At 47.3% G+C, this 18659-nt stretch overlaps 1 pseudogene; it reads left to right on the forward strand.

Moving 5' to 3' along the window:
* The window catches only part of LOC124023171, a 35067-nt pseudogene extending 21523 nt beyond the window's left edge, over positions 1 to 13544 (forward strand).
* Positions 13545 to 18659: the final 5115 nt, after the last annotated feature.

The raw sequence follows: 18659 nt of genomic DNA on the forward strand, positions 1-18659 counted from the left end.
CTGGGGCATGGTCCTAGGGCTCAGATCCTCCGAGAGAGAGAAAGAAAGGGAGAAGGAGAGAATTAGAGAACGCACACTTAGATTCACACAGGACACCGAATAGGACAGGAGAAGTACTCCAGATAAACAAACTGACCCTAGCCCCCCGACACATAAACTACTGCAGCATAAATACTGGAGGCTGAGACAGGAGGGGTCAGGAGACACTGTGGCCCCATCCGAGGACACCCCCGGACAGGGCCAAACAGGAAGGATATAACCCCACCCACTTTGCCAAAGCACAGCCCCCACACCACTAGAGGGAAATCTCCAACCACCAACTTACCATCCTGAGACAAGGCCGAGTATAGCCCACAAAGATCTCCGACACGGTACAACCCAAGGGGGAGGGGGACCCAGACAGGCTGACCACAACAGTGAATCAACCCACCCAGGTGACGCACCCCCCCAGGGACGGCACGAGAGAGCCCCAGCAAGCCAGTGACTCAGCCCCGTAACAGGGTTAGAGGCAGAGAATCCCAGTGGAAAGAGGGGAACCGGCCAGGCAGAGACAGCAAGGGCGGTTCGTTGCTCCAGAGCCTTTCCGTTCACCTTCCCACTCCTGGGCCAGACTACACTCAATCATATGACCCACTGAAGAGATGAGTCTTCAGTAAAGACTTAAAGGTTGAGACCGAGTTTGCGTCTCTGACATGGGTAGGCAGACCGTTCCATAAAAATGGAGCTCTATAGGAGAAAGCCCTGCCTCCAGCTGTTTGCTTAGAAATTCTAGGGACAATTAGGAGGCCTGCGTCTTGTGACCGTAGTGTACGTGTAGGTATGTACGGCAGGACCAAATCAGAGAGGTAGGTAGGAGCAAGCCCATGTAATGCTTTGTAGGTTAGCAGTAAAACCTTGAAATCAGCCCTGGCTTTGACAGGAAGCCAGTGTAGAGAGGCTAGCACTGGAGTAATATGATCAAATTGTTTGGTTCTAGTCAGGATTCTAGCAGCGGTATTTAGCACTAACTGAAGTTTATTTAGTGCTTTATCCGGGTAGCCGGAAAATAGAGCATTGCAGTAGTCTAACCTAGAAGTGACAAAAGCATGGATTAATTTTTCTGCATCATTTTTGGACAGAAAGTTTCTGATTTTTGCAATGTTACGTAGATGGAAAAAAGCTGTCCTCGAAATGGTCTTGATATGTTCTTCAAAAGAGAGATCAGGGTCCAGAGTAACGCCGAGGTCCTTCACTGTTTTATTTGAGACGACTGTACAACCATTAAGATTAATTGTCAGATTCAACAGAAGATCTCTTTGTTTCTTGGGACCTAGAACAAGCATCTCTGTTTTGTCCGAGTTTAATAGTAGAAAGTTTGCAGCCATCCACTTCCTTATGTCTGAAACACATGCTTCTAGCGAGGGCAATTTTGGGGCTTCACCATGTTTCATTGAAATGTACAGCTGTGTGTCATCCGCATAGCAGTGAAAGTTTACATTATGTTTTCGAATAACATCCCCAAGAGGTAAAATATATAGTGAAAACAATAGTGGTCCTAAAACAGAACCTTGAGGAACACCGAAATGTACAGTTGATTTGTCAGAGGACAAACCATTCACAGAGACAAACTGATATCTTTCCGACAGATAAGATCTAAACCAGGCCAGAACTTGTCCGTGTTGACCAATTTGGGTTTCCAATCTCTCCAAAAGAATGTGGTGATCGATGGTATCAAAAGCAGCACTAAGGTCTAGGAGCACGAGGACAGATGCAGAGCCTCGGTCCGATGCCATCAAAATGTCATTTACCACCTTCACAAGTGCCGTCTCAGTGCTATGATGGGGTCTAAATCCAGACTGAAGCATTTCGTATACATTGTTTGTCTTCAGGAAGGCAGTGAGTTGCTGCGCAACAGCCTTCTCTAAAATCTTTGAGAGGAATGGAAGATTCGATATAGGCCGATAGTTTTTTATATTTTCTGGGTCAAGGTTTGGCTTTTTCAAGAGAGGCTTTATTACTGCCACTTTTAGTGAGTTTGGTACACATCCCCATTCACCCTCCATTCACCCTGCATTCACCCTGCATTCCACATCCATTCACCCTGCATTCACCCTGCATTCACCCCCCATTCACCCTCCATTTACCCCCCATTCACCCTCCATTCACCCCCATTCACCCTCCATTCACCCTCCATTCACCCTGCATTCACCCTCCATTCCACATCCATTCACCCTCCATTCACCCCCATTCACCCTCCTTTCACCATCCATTCACCCTCCATTCACCCTCCAATCACCCTCCAATCACCCTCCATTCATTCTCCATTCACCATCCACTCATACAAAGTTCCTTTCTATGAACCATTAGTTAGATGTTTTTTCACCATCTCTTTCCCTCCCACCCCCTAACTTCCTCCCTTCCCCCTCCCTCTCCGCTCTCTCTCTCCCCCTCTCTCTTTCTCTCCCCTCCCTCTCCCCTCTCCCTTTCTTCCTCCCAACCTCTCTTTCCCTCCCCTTCCCCCTCCCTCCCTCTCTGCCCTCTCCCCCTCTCTTTCCCTCCCCTCTCCCCCACCCCCTCTCTCTCCCTCCCTTCCGCCCTCTCTCTCTTTCCCTCCCCCTCTCCCTCTCCCTCTCTCCCTCCCCAGGTTGAGGACAGTTCTCTCGAGAGTGCTTGGTGCCCCCCACTCCCAGAACTAATCTCCGGCAAGGCCGACAACACCTGTCCCTGTCCTGCAGAGTACGTCGAGGTACGGAGGGGAAGGGTGTGTGTGTGTGTGTCCTGCAGAGTACATGGAAGTACGGAGGTTTATTCCCCAAGTGTCTGATATAGATGACTGTGTGAGTTGTGTGTCCCCTCCGTGTTGCCGTAGCTCATCAGAAGGTGTGTGTGTACTGTTTAAGGGGCATGTTGGTGTGTGTTTGTGTGTGTGTCTGTGTGTGTTTGTGTTTGTGTGTGTACTGTTTAAGGGGCATGTATGTGTGTGTGTGTTTGTGTTCTGATATAGATGACTGTGTGAGTTGTGTGTCCCCTCCGTGTTGCCGTAGCTCATCAGAAGGTGCCGGTCTCATAACCCAGTCCACCGGCCCACCTTCGAGCAGATCAGGAAGTTCGTCTACCGGATCAACCCCAATAAAGTTAGCCCTGTGGACATGATGATGAACCTGGTACGACCTAGAGGCGACATTACAGCAACGTTTACACAACTTTAAAACGACCATCACACAATGTTACAAAGACGTTCGCACAACCCAGTAGCAACCTTTTCAAAAGTTATCAGAAACTCCACACAATGTTACAACAAACTAACCCCGATCGTAACCACGAAACAACCCTTTCAGCCTGTGTGTGTGTGTGTGTGTGTGTGTGTGTGTGTGTGTGTGTGTGTGTGTGTGTGTGTGTGTGTGTGTGTGTGTGTGTGTGTGTGTGTGTGTGTGTGTGTGTGTGTGTGTGTGTGTGTGTGTGTGTGTGTGTGTGTGTGTAGATGGAGAAATACAGTAAGCACCTGGAGGTCCTGGTAGCAGAGAGGACCCAGGACCTGATGCATGAGAAACAGAAGACTGACCGACTGCTCTACAGTACGGACGCCATCTTGGATCTAATCTGTTATTATTCCCCATTGAGTGGAAGCCATTTTGGGGAGAGTTTTTTCCTCTGTTGCTCATTAATAGTGTGGTAGTACGAGTGAAACAAATGTGTGTGTGTGTGTGTGTGTGTGTGTGTGTGTGTGTGTGTGTGTGTGTGTGTGTGTGTGTGTGTGTGTGTGTGTGTGTGTGTGTGTGTGTGTGTGTGTGTGTGTGTGTGTGTGTGTGTGTGTGTGTGTGTGTGTGTGTGTGTGTGTGTGTGTGTGTGTGTGTGTGTGTGTGTGTGTGTGTGTGTAGGTATGCTCCCGAAGCAGGTAGCTGACGATCTGAGGCAGGGGAAACCATTGCAGGCCCAGAGTTATGTGAGCGCTACTGTCTTCTTCAGGTGAGAGAGGTAATGAAGGAAGGGAAGGGGGAGACAGACAGACAGACAGACAGACAGACAGACAGACAGACAGACAGACAGACAGACAGACAGACAGACAGACAGACAGACAGACAGACAGACAGACAGACAGACAGACAGACAGACAGACAGACAGACAGACAGACAGACAGACAGACAGACAGACAGACAGACAGACAGACAGACAGACAGACAGACAGACAGACACTAGAATTGAGGACCGATGCTAACTATATCTCTAATTCTAACTCTAAATCTAACTCCATCTCTAATCCTAACTCTAAATCTAACTCCATCTCTAATCCTAACTCTAACTCTAAATCTAACTCCATCTCTAATCCTAACTCTAAGTCTAACTCCATCTCTAATCCTAACTCTAAATCTAACTCCATCTCTAATCCTAACTCTAAATCTAACTCCATCTCTAATCCTAACTCTAAATCTAATTCTTACCTTTACCTATGATTCTCTCTATACTGTATGTAGTAACATAGCAGGGTTCACCCACCAGTCCAGCACCAGTACTCTCTGTGTGTGTGTGTGTGTGTGTGTGTGTGTGTGTGTGTGTGTGTGTGTGTGTGTGTGTGTGTGTGTGTGTGTGTGTGTGTGTGTGTGTGTGTGTGTGTGTGTGTGTGTGTGTGTGTGTGTGTGTGTGTGTGTGTGTAGTGACATCGTAGGGTTCACCCACCTCTCCAGCACCAGTACTCCTTACCAAGTGGTCGACTTCCTCAATAAGCTCTACACGACTTTTGATGACATCATTGACAACTATGACGTGTACAAGGTGGAGACCATAGGGGATGCCTGTGAGTATATCACCGTGGTTACAGTAAAACTCCCAGTATATCTGTGTGATGTTAATGTGGGATATCCAGGGAGGATGGGATCTAGCGTGCAGATGACTGAATACCAATGTGTGTGTGTGTAGACATGGTGGTGTCTGGGATACCCAGGGAGGATGGGATCTAGCATGCAGATGACTGAATACCAATGTGTGTGTGTGTAGACATGGTGGTGTCTGGGATACCCAGGGAGAACGGGATCCAGCATACAGATGACTGAATACCAATGTGTGACGACCCTCCCACTCTGTCTGCCGTATTCTGTCTTTGTTCTTGTTTTCTTATTAGGATGCCGGTGGGCGGAGTTGAGAGGGTCGTCAGCTACATGGGAAACACCTGGGCCAGGTGTCTCCCAGGATAAATAGACCTCTTCAACATTCATGGAGGAGACTCTCTCCATGCAGACACCCGTTGTAGATTGTGTTGTGGTTCTTGGTGGCTGTTTGTTTGTTTGCTTTGGCACCTTTCATCACCCTGCATTATCACATTCATGCATGCAAAACACTCACTTACACTACTGATTACTGATTACACACACCATTGTATATTACACTTAGTTACTTATTTAATAAATATAGATTTTGCTACTCCTTATCTCCACGTTGTCTCCCTTTGTTACGGGCTTTGAGCCGGTTCGTGACAAGTGGGGGCTCATCCGGGATATTTGAACTATTGGTTTGGGAGACCGTGGAGGTACGTGTTTAGTTTGAATATGGTGTTTGAGTGTGATCGGCCCAGTATTGGTTGCCTTTGTTGTTTGGTTTGTGTGCTGCGTTGGAGAGAGTATAATGGTTAGTTTCCAGGCCCTGCCTAGCCTGAACTCTTGTTCTACTTTCTGTTGGGACGTCAGTCTGAAGTGAGTAATCTGCTGTGTACCTCGGTGGGAGATTTGGGTAGGGTAGTGGAACTTGCTACCCGGAGCTATAGCCTTTTTCCCCTGATAGGTTTAGCGACGTGTTTCATTTTTTGGAATATGTTGGGCATGGTTAATGTTTGTTATTTTTGTGTGGTGTCTGTGGACTGAGCAGTTGTCTCGGGGCACATCCGTGGCTTGGTGGAATTTGCCAGCATGCTGGGGAGTTCTATTTCCTTGCCAGCGGGCTACAGTGCGTAAATTCCCACCGCAAATCTGCACGAAGACTAGGGTTGAGTTATTGTAGGTTTTGGGGAAGCTCCATATCTCATCTCTCTTCTGTGGTGCTCAGGGTGATTGTCAATTCTCGGGTTGTGTTCTGGTGTGCTCAGCAGAAGGGAAGAGCGAGAATTGTTTTTTGTGTGATTATGGCGTCTTATGTAGATAAGTTCATTCGCTCTCCATCAGAGGAATTGTTAGATTTAGGTACTAAAGAACAGCTGTTGAAGGTCGCGGAACACTACAAGGTTGAGATTAGTGATAAACGTCTAAAGAATTCTATTAGGTTGATATTGAAAGCCAATCTGATGGAGAGTGGTATTCTTGAAGTTACCACCGGGCCAGCCTCTGCTGAGGATTTGTTGTCTCCCCATAACGTTACAATGGCCATTCCATCGGTTAGTCCTAGTAGCCTTCTTTTTGAACAGCAGAAAGAACTGCTTTTGTTACAGCTAGAGCATGATCGTGAGAAGCTAGAGCATGATCGTGAGAAGCTAGAGCATGATCGTGTGAAATATGAAAAGGAATTGGCATTTAAACAAGATATGGAGCGTGCTAAAATCAAGTTGCAACAAGAACGTATAGAGTTGGTTAGGGAAGGAAAGATCTCAGGGGAGAGTTTGTTTTGGGAAGGTGACCCAGATTTACCTAGGGGTAGTTCCGCTTTTGGTCGTGCCCCAGAGACATTTGATATTGTTGGGAACTTGCGGTTATTGCCTCGGTTTAATGAAAGGGACCCCGAGACATTCTTTTCGTTGTTTGAGCGGGTTGCTGACGCTAGGAGTTGGCCTGATTCTGACCGCACTTTAATGTTGCAGTGTGTGCTGACTGGTAAAGCGCAGGAAGCATATTCAGCTCTTAGTGTACACGACAGTGCCAGTTATGATAAAGTTAAAACAGCTGTGTTACAGATTTATGAATTGGTCCCTGAGGCTTACCGCCAACGATTTAGAACTTTAAAAAGGGACGATAACCAGACTCATGTTGAGTTTGCGCGACAGTTATCTTTACAGTTTAATCGCTGGTGTTCTGCCTCTGCAGTTGTGACTTTCCAAGGGCTGTGTGATCTGATTATGTTAGAGCAATTTAAGGACACAATTCCTGATCGTATTGCCACTTATATTAATGAACAGAAAGTAAAGAATGTTGCTGAAGCTGCGGTTTTGGCGGACGAGTATGTGTTGACTCACAAAAGTGTCTTTGCAAAACCCCGTATTCGGAAAGAGTGGGGGTGTTCGGATAGATTTGGGCTTCGCTCACCGAGATACTTTGATTCTCGGGCAGAGTTCTATTCAACTAGGGTTGAACCTGACTCCCATGGTAAGGCTGACTTTGGGCAGGAGTGTCACTACTGTCGAGGTTCAGGTCATTGGAAAAACGAATGTCCACTTCTCAGGTCAAAGGGTGCTTACGCTAAATCTAAGCCTGCTGCGTTAGCTGCACCTGTTCCACATCAGTTCATTCTTGACTCATTTCCTCAGGCCCAGGAGAATGTGAAAGTCCATATTGATCCAGACTATTTACCTTTCATTACAGAAGGTTTTGTGTCTATGTTAGGAAGTAAAGACCTAGTGCCAGTGAAGATCCTGAGAGACACAGGTGCCTCTGAATCATTTGTGTTGGAGTCTGTGTTACCCTTTTCTGCTGAGACTGATTCGGGGAATAGTGTTCTAATTAGGGAATAGGTTTGAACACTCTGTCAGTTCCATTGCATAAACTGATGTTGGATTGTGGGCTGGTGAAGGGTGAAGTTGTTGTGGGGTGCGTCCTTCATTGCCTATTGAGGGTATCGACGTTATCCTTGGGAATAACTTAGCAGGTGAGCGGGTATGGCCAGTTGTGTTTCCATCTCTAGTGGTTTCCACTAAGCCGTCATTTGTTGGGATTCCTGATGAGAGTGTACAGAGTTTCCCAGAGGTGTTCTCTGCGTGTGCAGTGACACGTTCTATGAGCCGTGGCGAACTAGTCACTGCGCCGACTAATGATAATAATACAAAGTATGTCACTGTTTTCCCTGTTATCCCGTTATCTGTAACCCGCTCAGATCTAATCAATGCTCAACGGGATGACCCCACGTTGGAAGAGTTGCGTGATCAAATTGTGCCTATAGAACAGTTGGGAGATGTCGCCCATGGCTATTTTCTCCAAGAGGATGTCCTGATGAGAAAGTGGGTGTCTCATGATAGTGTTTTTCTGGGGGAGGCAATTAGTCAGGTTGTTGTACCAGTTAAGCTTCGTGAGTTGGTGTTGGAAACTTCTCACAGTGACGTTGCTGGACATATGGGGGTGAGGAAAACCTACAATCGCATATTAAGACATTTCTTTTGGCCTAGATTAAAGAGGGATGTTTCTGATTTTATCAAAACTTGTCACACCTGTCAATTAACTGGTAAGCCTAATCAAGCTATTAAACCAGTACCATTGTTTCCTATTCCTGTACTCAGCCAACCTTTTGAGTATCTAATTATTGACTGTGTGGGTCCTCTGCCTCATTCTAAAAGGGTAGCAGTTACCTGTTCACTGTGATGTGTCAGACCACTAGGTTTCCTGCTGCCTATCCTCTCCGATCTATCACGACTAAATCGGTGTTAAAAGCTTTGACTCAGTTTCTCTCATTGTTTGGAATCCCTAAGGTCATTCAGAGTGATCAAGGATCTAATTTTACCTCTAATCTGTTTGGTCAGGTTCTTCAACAGCTTCATATTAAACACAATGTGTCTAGCGCCTATCACGCGCAAAGTCAAGGAGCACTGGAACGTTTCCATCAAACACTTAAGTCTTTGTTGAGAGCTTATTGTACTGAGATGGATAAGGATTGGGAGGAGGGGTTGCCTTGGTTACTGTTAGCCGCTAGGGAAGTTTCACAGGAGAGCACAGGTTTCAGTCCAAATGACCTTGTGTTTGGACATAGGGTGCGTGGACTTTTATCTGTTCTCCAGGATGACTGGAAGTCTCCCGAGCCTCCTCAGTCCCTGTGTTCGTATGTGTGTGATTTCCGGCGACGGCTGTATGCCGCTGGTGAAATGGCTAAAGAGAAGTTATCATCTTCACAGGATAGGATGAAGGGCATATTTGATCGCCGAACTGAGCCTCGTCACTTTAGTCCAGGTGACCAGGTTCTTGCTCTGCTGCCAATTGTTGGTTCTCCTTTTCAAGCCAAGTTTCAAGGTCCATATACAGTGGTGCGCCAGTACACTGAGCAAAATTATCTAGTTGCCACTCCAGAACGGAGGAAAGCACACCAGCTGTGCCATGTAAATCTGTTAAAACCCTATTATGCACGTTCCTCTGAGACTGAACAGTGGGATTCTACAGAGGACGGTAAACCTGTTCTTTTGGCTGATACCGTTGTTTCCTTGGGTTCTTGTCGTGCTAGATCTGTGCATGAGGAGGAAGATGTTCCTGGTCCTGACGATTGTATATTGCAGGGTAGATTGAAAAATTCAGAAACACTGGATATTTTAGACAGTCTTCTCACTCACCTACCTGTTGATGAGCGGAAAGAGATGGTTGGTCTGATTCAGAGATTTCCAGGTTTATTTTCTGATACACCTACACGTACAAACTTAATAGAACATGATATTGACATTGGAGGTGCTGACCCCATTCGTCAGCGGTTCTATAGAGTTTCTTCAGAGAAACTACGTTGTCTGGATGCTGAGGTCAAGTACATGCTGGAGAGTAAGATAGCAGAGCCTTCTTTCTCCAGTTGGGCTTCTCCCTGTATCTTGGTCAGTAAACCGGATGGAACAAACCGTTTTTGTACGGACTACCGTAAGGTAAACAGTGTCACAAAGCCAGATTCATTTCCTCTTCCTCGGATGGAGGACTGTGTTGATCAAGTCGGTGCAGCTAAGTTTGTGAGCAAATTTGACCTGTTAAAAGGCTATTGGCAGGTGCCACTGACGAGTAGGGCACGTGAAATCTCTGCCTTTATTACACCCTTTGGTCTGTACTCGTATTCAGTTATGAGTTTCGGTCTGCGCAATGCACCTGCCACTTTTCAGCGACTTATGAACAGGGTTGTCGCCGGTCTGACCGGGTGCGCTGTTTATTTGGACGATGTAGTGATCTATGCAGATACTTGGGAAGAACATCTGTCCCGTATTCAAGCCTTGTTTGAACGTCTGGCTGCAGGTCGCCTCACAATCAATCTGGCAAAATGTGAGTTTGCTCAGGCGACCGTTACATACCTTGGAAAAGTGGTTGGGCAGGGTGAAGTGCGTCCTGTTCGGGCTAAAGTGGTGGCTATTGATGCTTTTCCACCACCAACTACTAAAAAGGAACTGATGCGTTTCTTGGGCATGATTGGTTATTACCGTAGTTTTTGTAATAACTTCTCTACTGTGGTCGCTCCCTTGACAGATATGCTGAAAGCTAAGGCTGTTTACGTTTGGTCTACTCGTTGTCAACACGCTTTTGAAGATTCAAAGAGGTTGCTTACCTCAACTCCAGTGCTGGCTGCTCCTCGCATGGATTTGTCATTTACCTTGCAGGTGGATGCTAGTCATGTGGGGGCAGGTGCAGTTTTGCTGCAAGCAGATGTGTCTGGGATTGAGAAGCCTGTTAGTTTCTTTTCTAAAAAGTTTAACGATTATCAGTTGAACTATTCGGTTATTGAAAAGGAAGCGCTAGCACTCATTTGGGCGCTACAACACTTCGAAGTGTATGTCGGGTCGGGGGTAGTACCTATTGTGGTCTACACCGACCATAACCCCCTCACTTTTTTGAGGTCCATGATGTGTCCAAACCAGAGGATAATGCGATGGTGTTTATTTTTACAATCATTCCATCTCGATGTGAGGCACATCCGGGGGACTGAAAACGTGATTGCTGATGCGCTCTCTCGTGCGCCCTGTTCCTAATGTTTACGTGACTAACCATTGTTTCGTATTGTCATGTTCTCTCTGTCCTGTCTGCTCCCTCCTGGTCTTGTTTTCTTTCCTCTTAAATGTTGCTTCCTGTGCGAAGGTTGCTGAGGTCTGGGGAGGAGGTTGGCTGGGGCAAATTGTAAGTGTGAACACGTAAACCCTCATCAATTTGGGGCACAGAGGCCTGTGTCAATTTGGGGCGCAGAGGCCTGTGTCAATTTGGGGCGCAGAGGCCTGTGTCAATTTGGGGCGCAGAGGCCTGTGTCAATTTGGGGCGCAGAGGCCTGTGTCAATTTGGGGCGCAGAGGCCTGTGTCAATTTGGGACGCAGAGGCCTGTGTCAATTTGGGACGCAGAGGCCTGTGTCAATTTGGGACGCAGAGGCCTGTGTCAATTTGGGACGCAGAGGCCTGTGTCAATTTGGGACGCAGAGGCCTGTGTCAATTTGGGACGCGGGAGGCTGGTATGTTGTTCCGGGGTCCTTGTTGGTCCCCGGTTTTATGGGGGAATGTGACGACCCTCCCACTCTGTCTGCCGTATTCTGTCTTTGTTCTTGTTTTCTTATTAGGATGCCGGTGGGCGGAGTTGAGAGGGTCGTCAGCTACATGGGAAACACCTGGGCCAGGTGTCTCCCAGGATAAATAGACCTCTTCAACATTCATGGAGGAGACTCTCTCCATGCAGACACCCGTTGTAGATTGTGTTGTGGTTCTTGGTGGCTGTTTGTTTGTTTGCTTTGGCACCTTTCATCACCCTGCATTATCACATTCATGCATGCAAAACACTCACTTACACTACTGATTACTGATTACACACACCATTGTATATTACACTTAGTTACTTATTTAATAAATATAGATTTTGCTACTCCTTATCTCCACGTTGTCTCCCTTTGTTACGGGCTTTGAGCCGGTTCGTGACAAATGTGTGTGTGTGTAGACATGGTGGTGTCTGGGATACCCAGGGAGGATGGGATCTAGCATACAGATGACTGAATACCAATGTGTGTGTGTGTAGACATGGTGGTGTCTGGGATACCCAGGGAGAACGGGATCCAGCATACAGATGACTGAATACCAATGTGTGTGTGTGTAGACATGGTGGTGTCTGGGATACCCAGGGAGGATGGGATCTAGCATACAGATGACTGAATACCAATGTGTGTGTGTGTAGACATGGTGGTGTCTGGGATACCCAGGGAGGATGGGATCTAGCATGCAGATGACTGAATACCAATGTGTGTGTGTGTAGACGTGGTGGTGTCTGGGATACCCAGGGAGGATGGGATCTAGCGTGCAGATGACTGAATACCAATGTGTGTGTGTGTAGACATGATGGTGTCTGGGATACCCAGGGAGGATGGGATCTAGCATGCAGATGACTGAATACCAATGTGTGTGTGTGTAGACGTGGTGGTGTCTGGGATACCCAGGGAGGATGGGATCTAGCGTGCAGATGACTGAATACCAATGTGTGTGTGTGTAGACATGATGGTGTCTGGGATACCCAGGGAGGATGGGATCTAGCATACAGATGACTGAATAACAATGTGTGTGTGTGTAGACATGGTGGTGTCTGGGATACCCAGGGAGAACGGGATCCAGCACGCAGCAGAGATCTCCAGCATGGCTCTGGACCTGGTCGGTGTGTGTCGGACCTTCAGGATACCACACAAACCCAACACACAACTACAGATACGGGCCGGGATACACTCAGGTAACACACACACACACACACACACACACACACACACACACACACACACACACACACACACACACACACACACACACACACACACACACACACACACACACACACACACACACACACACACACACCCACCCTCTTGCCCCCCCTCCCTCCCTGCAGGTCCAGTGGTAGCCGGTGTGGTCGGGACCAAGATGCCTCGCTACTGTCTGTTTGGAGACACGGTCAACACCTCCTCTAGGATGGAGTCCACCAGCGAAGGTAATCATGCTAAGGAAGTGTTCCCACAGGGAACATAGGATCTTTATGGCAGTAAGAGTTGATGCTAATGCTAAGGAAGTGTTTTTCCAATGTGACTTTAGATGGTAATGCTAAGGAAGTGATTCCAAAGTGACAATACAGTGAGAGTTGATGCTAACGCTAAGGAAGTACTTCCACAGGATCAATACGGTCTCAGAGATAGTTTATTTAAGCAATCAGGCAAAAGTGGGTGTGGTGTATGACCAATATACCACATCAAAGGGCTGTTCTGAAGCACGACGCAACGTGGAGTGCCTGGATACAGCCCTTAGTCGTGGTATATTGGTGATATACCACAAACCCCCGAGGTGCCTTATTGCTATTATAAACTGGTTACCAACGTAATTAGAGCAGTAAAAATACATGTTTTATCATACCCGTGAGGTATAAATATTATAGTATTCCTTGCATGTTTTGTCATACCTATGGTATACGGTCTGATATACCACGGCTGTCAGCCAATCAGCATTCAGGGCTCGAACCACCCAGTTTATAAAAGTAAATAGACGATCTCTATCACCGTGAAAGTGGAAGCTAATGCTAAGGAAGTAATTCCACTGGTACCATAGTATCTCTATGGCAGTGACTGTAGAAGCTAATGCTAAGGAAGTGGTTGGTTTCTCCCCATACAGCCCTCAAGATTCAGGTCAGCTCCAGTACATTCTACCTCCTAGAGGAGATAGGAGGATACCTGCTGCAATGTAGAGGGATGCTGCAAGTCAAGGTGTGTTCTATATACAGGATACATACAGGATACATACAGGATACATACAGGATACATACAGGATACATACAGGATATATACAGGATACATACAGGATACATACAGGATATATACAGGATACATACAGGATATATACAGGATATATACAGGATATATACAGGATATATACAGGATATATACAGGATATATACAGGATACATACAGGATATATACAGGATACATACAGGATACATACAGGATACATACAGGATACATACAGGATACATACAGGATATATACAGGATATATACAGGATATATACAGGATACATACAGGATATATACAGGATATATACAGGATACATACAGGATACATACAGGATACATACAGGATACATACAGGATATATACAGGATATATACAGGATACATACAGGATATATACAGGATATATACAGGATACATACAGGATACATACAGGATATATACAGGATACATACAGGATACATACAGGATACATACAGGATACATACAGGATACATACAGGATATATACAGGATATATACAGGATACATACAGGATATATACAGGATATAAACAGGATACATACAGGATATATACAGGATACATACAGGATATATACAGGATACATACAGGATATACAGGATACATACAGGATATATACAGGATATATACAGGATACATACAGGATACATACAGGATATATACAGGATACATACAGGATATATACAGGATACATACAGGATATATACAGGATACATACAGGATATATACAGGATACATACAGGATATATACAGGATATACAGGATATATACAGGATATATACAGGATACATACAGGATACATACAGGATATATACAGGATACATACAGGATACATACAGGATACATACAGGATACATTACATTTAAGTCATTTAGCAGACGCTCTTATCCAGAGCGACTTACAAATTGGTGCATTCACCTTATGACATCCAGTGGAACAGTCACTTAACAATAGTGCATCTAAAACTTAGGGGGGGGTGGGGTGAGAGGGATTACTTAACCTATCCTAGGTATTCCTTAAAGAGGTGGGGTTTCAGGTGTCTCCGGAAGGTGGTGATTGACTCCGCTGTCCTGGCGTCGTGAGGGAGTTTGTTCCACCATTGGGGGGCCAGGGCAGCGAACAGTTTTGACTGGGCTGAGCGGGAGCTGTACTTCCTCAGTGGTAGGGAGGCGAGCAGGCCAGAGGTGGATGAACGCAGTGCCCTTGTTTGGGTGTAGGGCCTGATCAGAGCCTGGAGGTACTGAGGTGCCGTTCCCCTCACAGCTCCGTAGGCAAGCACCATGGTCTTGTAGCGGATGCGAGCTTCAACTGGAAGCCAGTGGAGAGAACGGAGGAGCGGGGTGACGTGAGAGAACTTGGGAAGGTTGAACACCAGACGGGCTGCGGCGTTCTGGATGAGTTGAAGGGGTTTAATGGCACAGGCAGGGAGCCCAGCCAACAGCGAGTTGCAGTAATCCAGACGGGAGATGACAAGTGCCTGGATTAGGACCTGCGCCGCTTCCTGTGTGAGGCAGGGTCGTACTCTGCGGATGTTGTAGAGCATGAACCTACAGGAACGGGCCACCGCCTTGATGTTAGTTGAGAACGACAGGGTGTTGTCCAGGATCACGCCAAGGTTCTTGGCGCTCTGGGAGGAGGACACAATGGAGTTGTCGACCGTGATGGCGAGATCATGGAACGGGCAGTCCTTCCCCGGGAGGAAGAGCAGCTCCGTCTTGCCGAGGTTCAGCTTGAGGTGGTGATCCGTCATCCACACTGATATGTCTGCCAGACATGCAGAGATGCGATTCGCCACCTGGTCATCAGAAGGGGGAAAGGAGAAGATTAATTGTGTGTCGTCTGCATAGCAATGATAAGAGAGACCATGTGAGGTTATGACAGAGCCAAGTGACTTGGTGTATAGCGAGAATAGGAGAGGGCCAAGAACAGAGCCCTGGGGGACACCAGTGGTGAGAGCGCGTGGTGAGGAGACAGATTCTCGCCACGCCACCTGGTAGGAGCGACCTGTCAGGTAGGACGCAATCCAAGCGTGGGCCGCGCCGGAGATGCCCAACTCGGAGAGGGTGGAGAGGAGGATCTGATGGTTCACAGTATCGAAGGCAGCCGATAGATCTAGAAGGATGAGAGCAGAGGAGAGAGAGTTAGCTTTAGCAGTGCGGAGCGCCTCCGTGATACAGAGGAGAGCAGTCTCAGTTGAATGACTAGTCTTGAAACCTGACTGATTTGGATCAAGAAGGTCATTCAGAGAGAGATAGCGGGAGAGCTGGCCAAGGACGGCACGTTCAAGAGTTTTGGAGAGAAAAGAAAGAAGGGATACTGGTCTGTAATTGTTGACATCGGAGGGATCGAGTGTAGGTTTTTTCAGAAGGGGTGCAACTCTCGCTCTCTTGAAGACGGAAGGGACGTAGCCAACGGTCAGGGATGAGTTGATGAGCGAGGTGAGGTAAGGGAGAAGGTCTCCGGAAATGGTCTGGAGAAGAGAGGAGGGGATAGGGTCAAGCGGGCAGGTTGTTGGGCGGCCGGCCGTCACAAGACGCGAGATTTCATCTGGAGAGAGAGGGGAGAAAGAGGTCAGAGCACAGGGTAGGGCAGTGTGAGCAGAACCAGCGGTGTCGTTTGACTTAGCAAACGAGGATCGGATGTCGTCGACCTTCTTTTCAAAATGGTTGACGAAGTCATCTGCAGAGAGGGAGGAGGGGGAGGGGGCGGAGGATTCAGGAGGGAGGAGAAGGTGGCAAAGAGCTTCCTAGGGTTAGAGGCAGATGCTTGGAATTTAGCGTGGTAGAAAGTGGCTTTAGCAGCAGAGACAGAGGAGGAAAATGTAGAGAGGAGGGAGTGAAAGGATGCCAGGTCCGCAGGGAGGCGAGTTTTCCTCCATTTCCGCTCGGCTGCCCGGAGCCCTGTTCTGTGAGCTCGCAATGAGTCATCGAGCCACGGAGCGGGAGGGAGGACCGAGCCGGCCTGGAGGATAGGGGACATAGAGAGTCAAGGGATGCAGAGAGGGAGGAGAGGAGGGTTGAGGAGGCAGAATCAGGAGATAGGTGGGAGAAGGTTTGAGCGGAGGGAAGAGATGATAGGATGGAAGAGGAGAGAGTAGCGGGGGAGAGAGAGCGAAGGTTGGGACGGCGCGATACCATCCGAGTAGGGGCAGTGTGGGAGGTGTTGGATGAGAGCGAGAGGGAAAAGGATACAAGGCAGTGGTCGGAGACTTGGAGGGGAGTTGCAGTGAGGTTAGTGGAAGAACAGCATCTAGTAAAGATGAGGTCGAGCGTATTGCCTGCCTTGTGAGTAGGGGGGAAGGTGAGAGGGTGAGGTCAAAAGAGGAGAGGAGTGGAAAGAAGGAGGCAGAGAGGAAAGAGTCAAAGGTAGACGTGGGGAGGTTAAAGTCGCCCAGAACTGTGAGAGGTGAGCCGTCCTCAGGAAAGGAGCTTATCAAGGCATCAAGCTCATTGATGAACTCTCCGAGGGAACCTGGAGGGCGATAAATGATAAGGATGTTAAGCTTGAAAGGGCTAGTAACTGTGACAGCATGGAATTCAAAGGAGGCGATAGACAGATGGGTAAGGGGAGAAAGAGAGAATGACCACTTGGGAGAGATGAGGATCCCGGTGCCACCACCCCGCTGACCAGACGCTCTCGGGGTGTGCGAGAACACGTGGGCGGACGAAGAGAGAGCAGTAGGAGTAGCAGTGTTGTCTGTGGTGATCCATGTTTCCGTCAGTGCCAAGAAGTCGAGGGACTGGAGGGAGGCATAGGCTGAGATGAACTCTGCCTTGTTGACCACAGATTGGCAGTTCCAGAGGCTACCGGAGACCTGGAACTCCACGTGGGTCGTGCGCGCTGGGACCACCAGAGTAGGGTGGCCGCGGCCACGCGGTGTGGAGCGTTTGTATGGTCTGTGCAGAGAGGAGAGAACAGGGATAGACAGACACATAGTTGACAGGCTACAGAAGAGGCTACGCTAATGCAAAGGAGATTGGAATGACAAGTGGACTACACGTCTCGAATGTTCAGAAAGTTAAGCTACGTAGCAAGAATCTTATTGACTAAAATGATTAAAATGATACAGTACTGCTGAAGTAGGCCAGCTGGCAGTGGGTGCGTTGTTGACACTACACTAATCAAGTCGTTCCGTTGAGTGTAATAGTTTCTGCAGTGTTGCTATTCGGGGGCTAGCAGGCTAGCTAGCAGTGTTGTTTACGTTACGTTGCGTTAAAAGAACGACAATAGATGGCTAGCGAACCTAGAAAATCGCTCTAGACTACACAATTATCTTTGATACATACAGGATATATAAGTCAAGGTGTGCTCTATATACAGGATACATACAGGATACATACAGGATACATACAGGATATACAGGATATATACAGGATATATACAGGATATATACAGGATATATACAGGATACATACAGGATATACAGGATATATACAGGATATATACAGGATATATACAGGATATATACAGGATACATACAGGATATACAGGATATATACAGGATACATACAGGAGATATACAGGATATATACAGGATATATACAGGATACATACAGGATACATACAGGATATATACAGGATACATACAGGAGATATACAGGATATATACAGGATATATACAGGATATATACAGGATACATACAGGATATAAACAGGATATAAACAGGATAGATGCACTGCATTCGGAAAGCATTCAGACCCCTTGACTTTTTAAACATTTTGTTACATCCCTCCGATGTCAACAACTACAGACCAGTATCCCTTCTTTCTTTTCTCTCCAAAACTCTTGAACGTGCCGTCCTTGGTCAGCTCTCCCGCTATCTCTCTCAGAATGACCTTCTTGATCCAAATCAGTCAGGTTTCAAGACTAGTCATTCAACTGAGACTGCACTTCTCTGTATCACGGAGGCGCTCCGCACCGCTAAAGCTAACTCTCTCTCCTCTGCTCTCATCCTTCTAGACCTATCGGCTGCCTTCGATACTGTGAACCATCAGATCCTCCTCTCCACCCTCTCCGAGTTGGGCATCTCCGGCGCGGCCCACGCTTGGATTGCGTCCTACCTGACAGGTCG

Source organism: Oncorhynchus gorbuscha, unplaced genomic scaffold (genome assembly GCF_021184085.1).
Source record: "Oncorhynchus gorbuscha isolate QuinsamMale2020 ecotype Even-year unplaced genomic scaffold, OgorEven_v1.0 Un_scaffold_1523, whole genome shotgun sequence".
Lineage (NCBI taxonomy): Eukaryota > Metazoa > Chordata > Actinopteri > Salmoniformes > Salmonidae > Oncorhynchus > Oncorhynchus gorbuscha.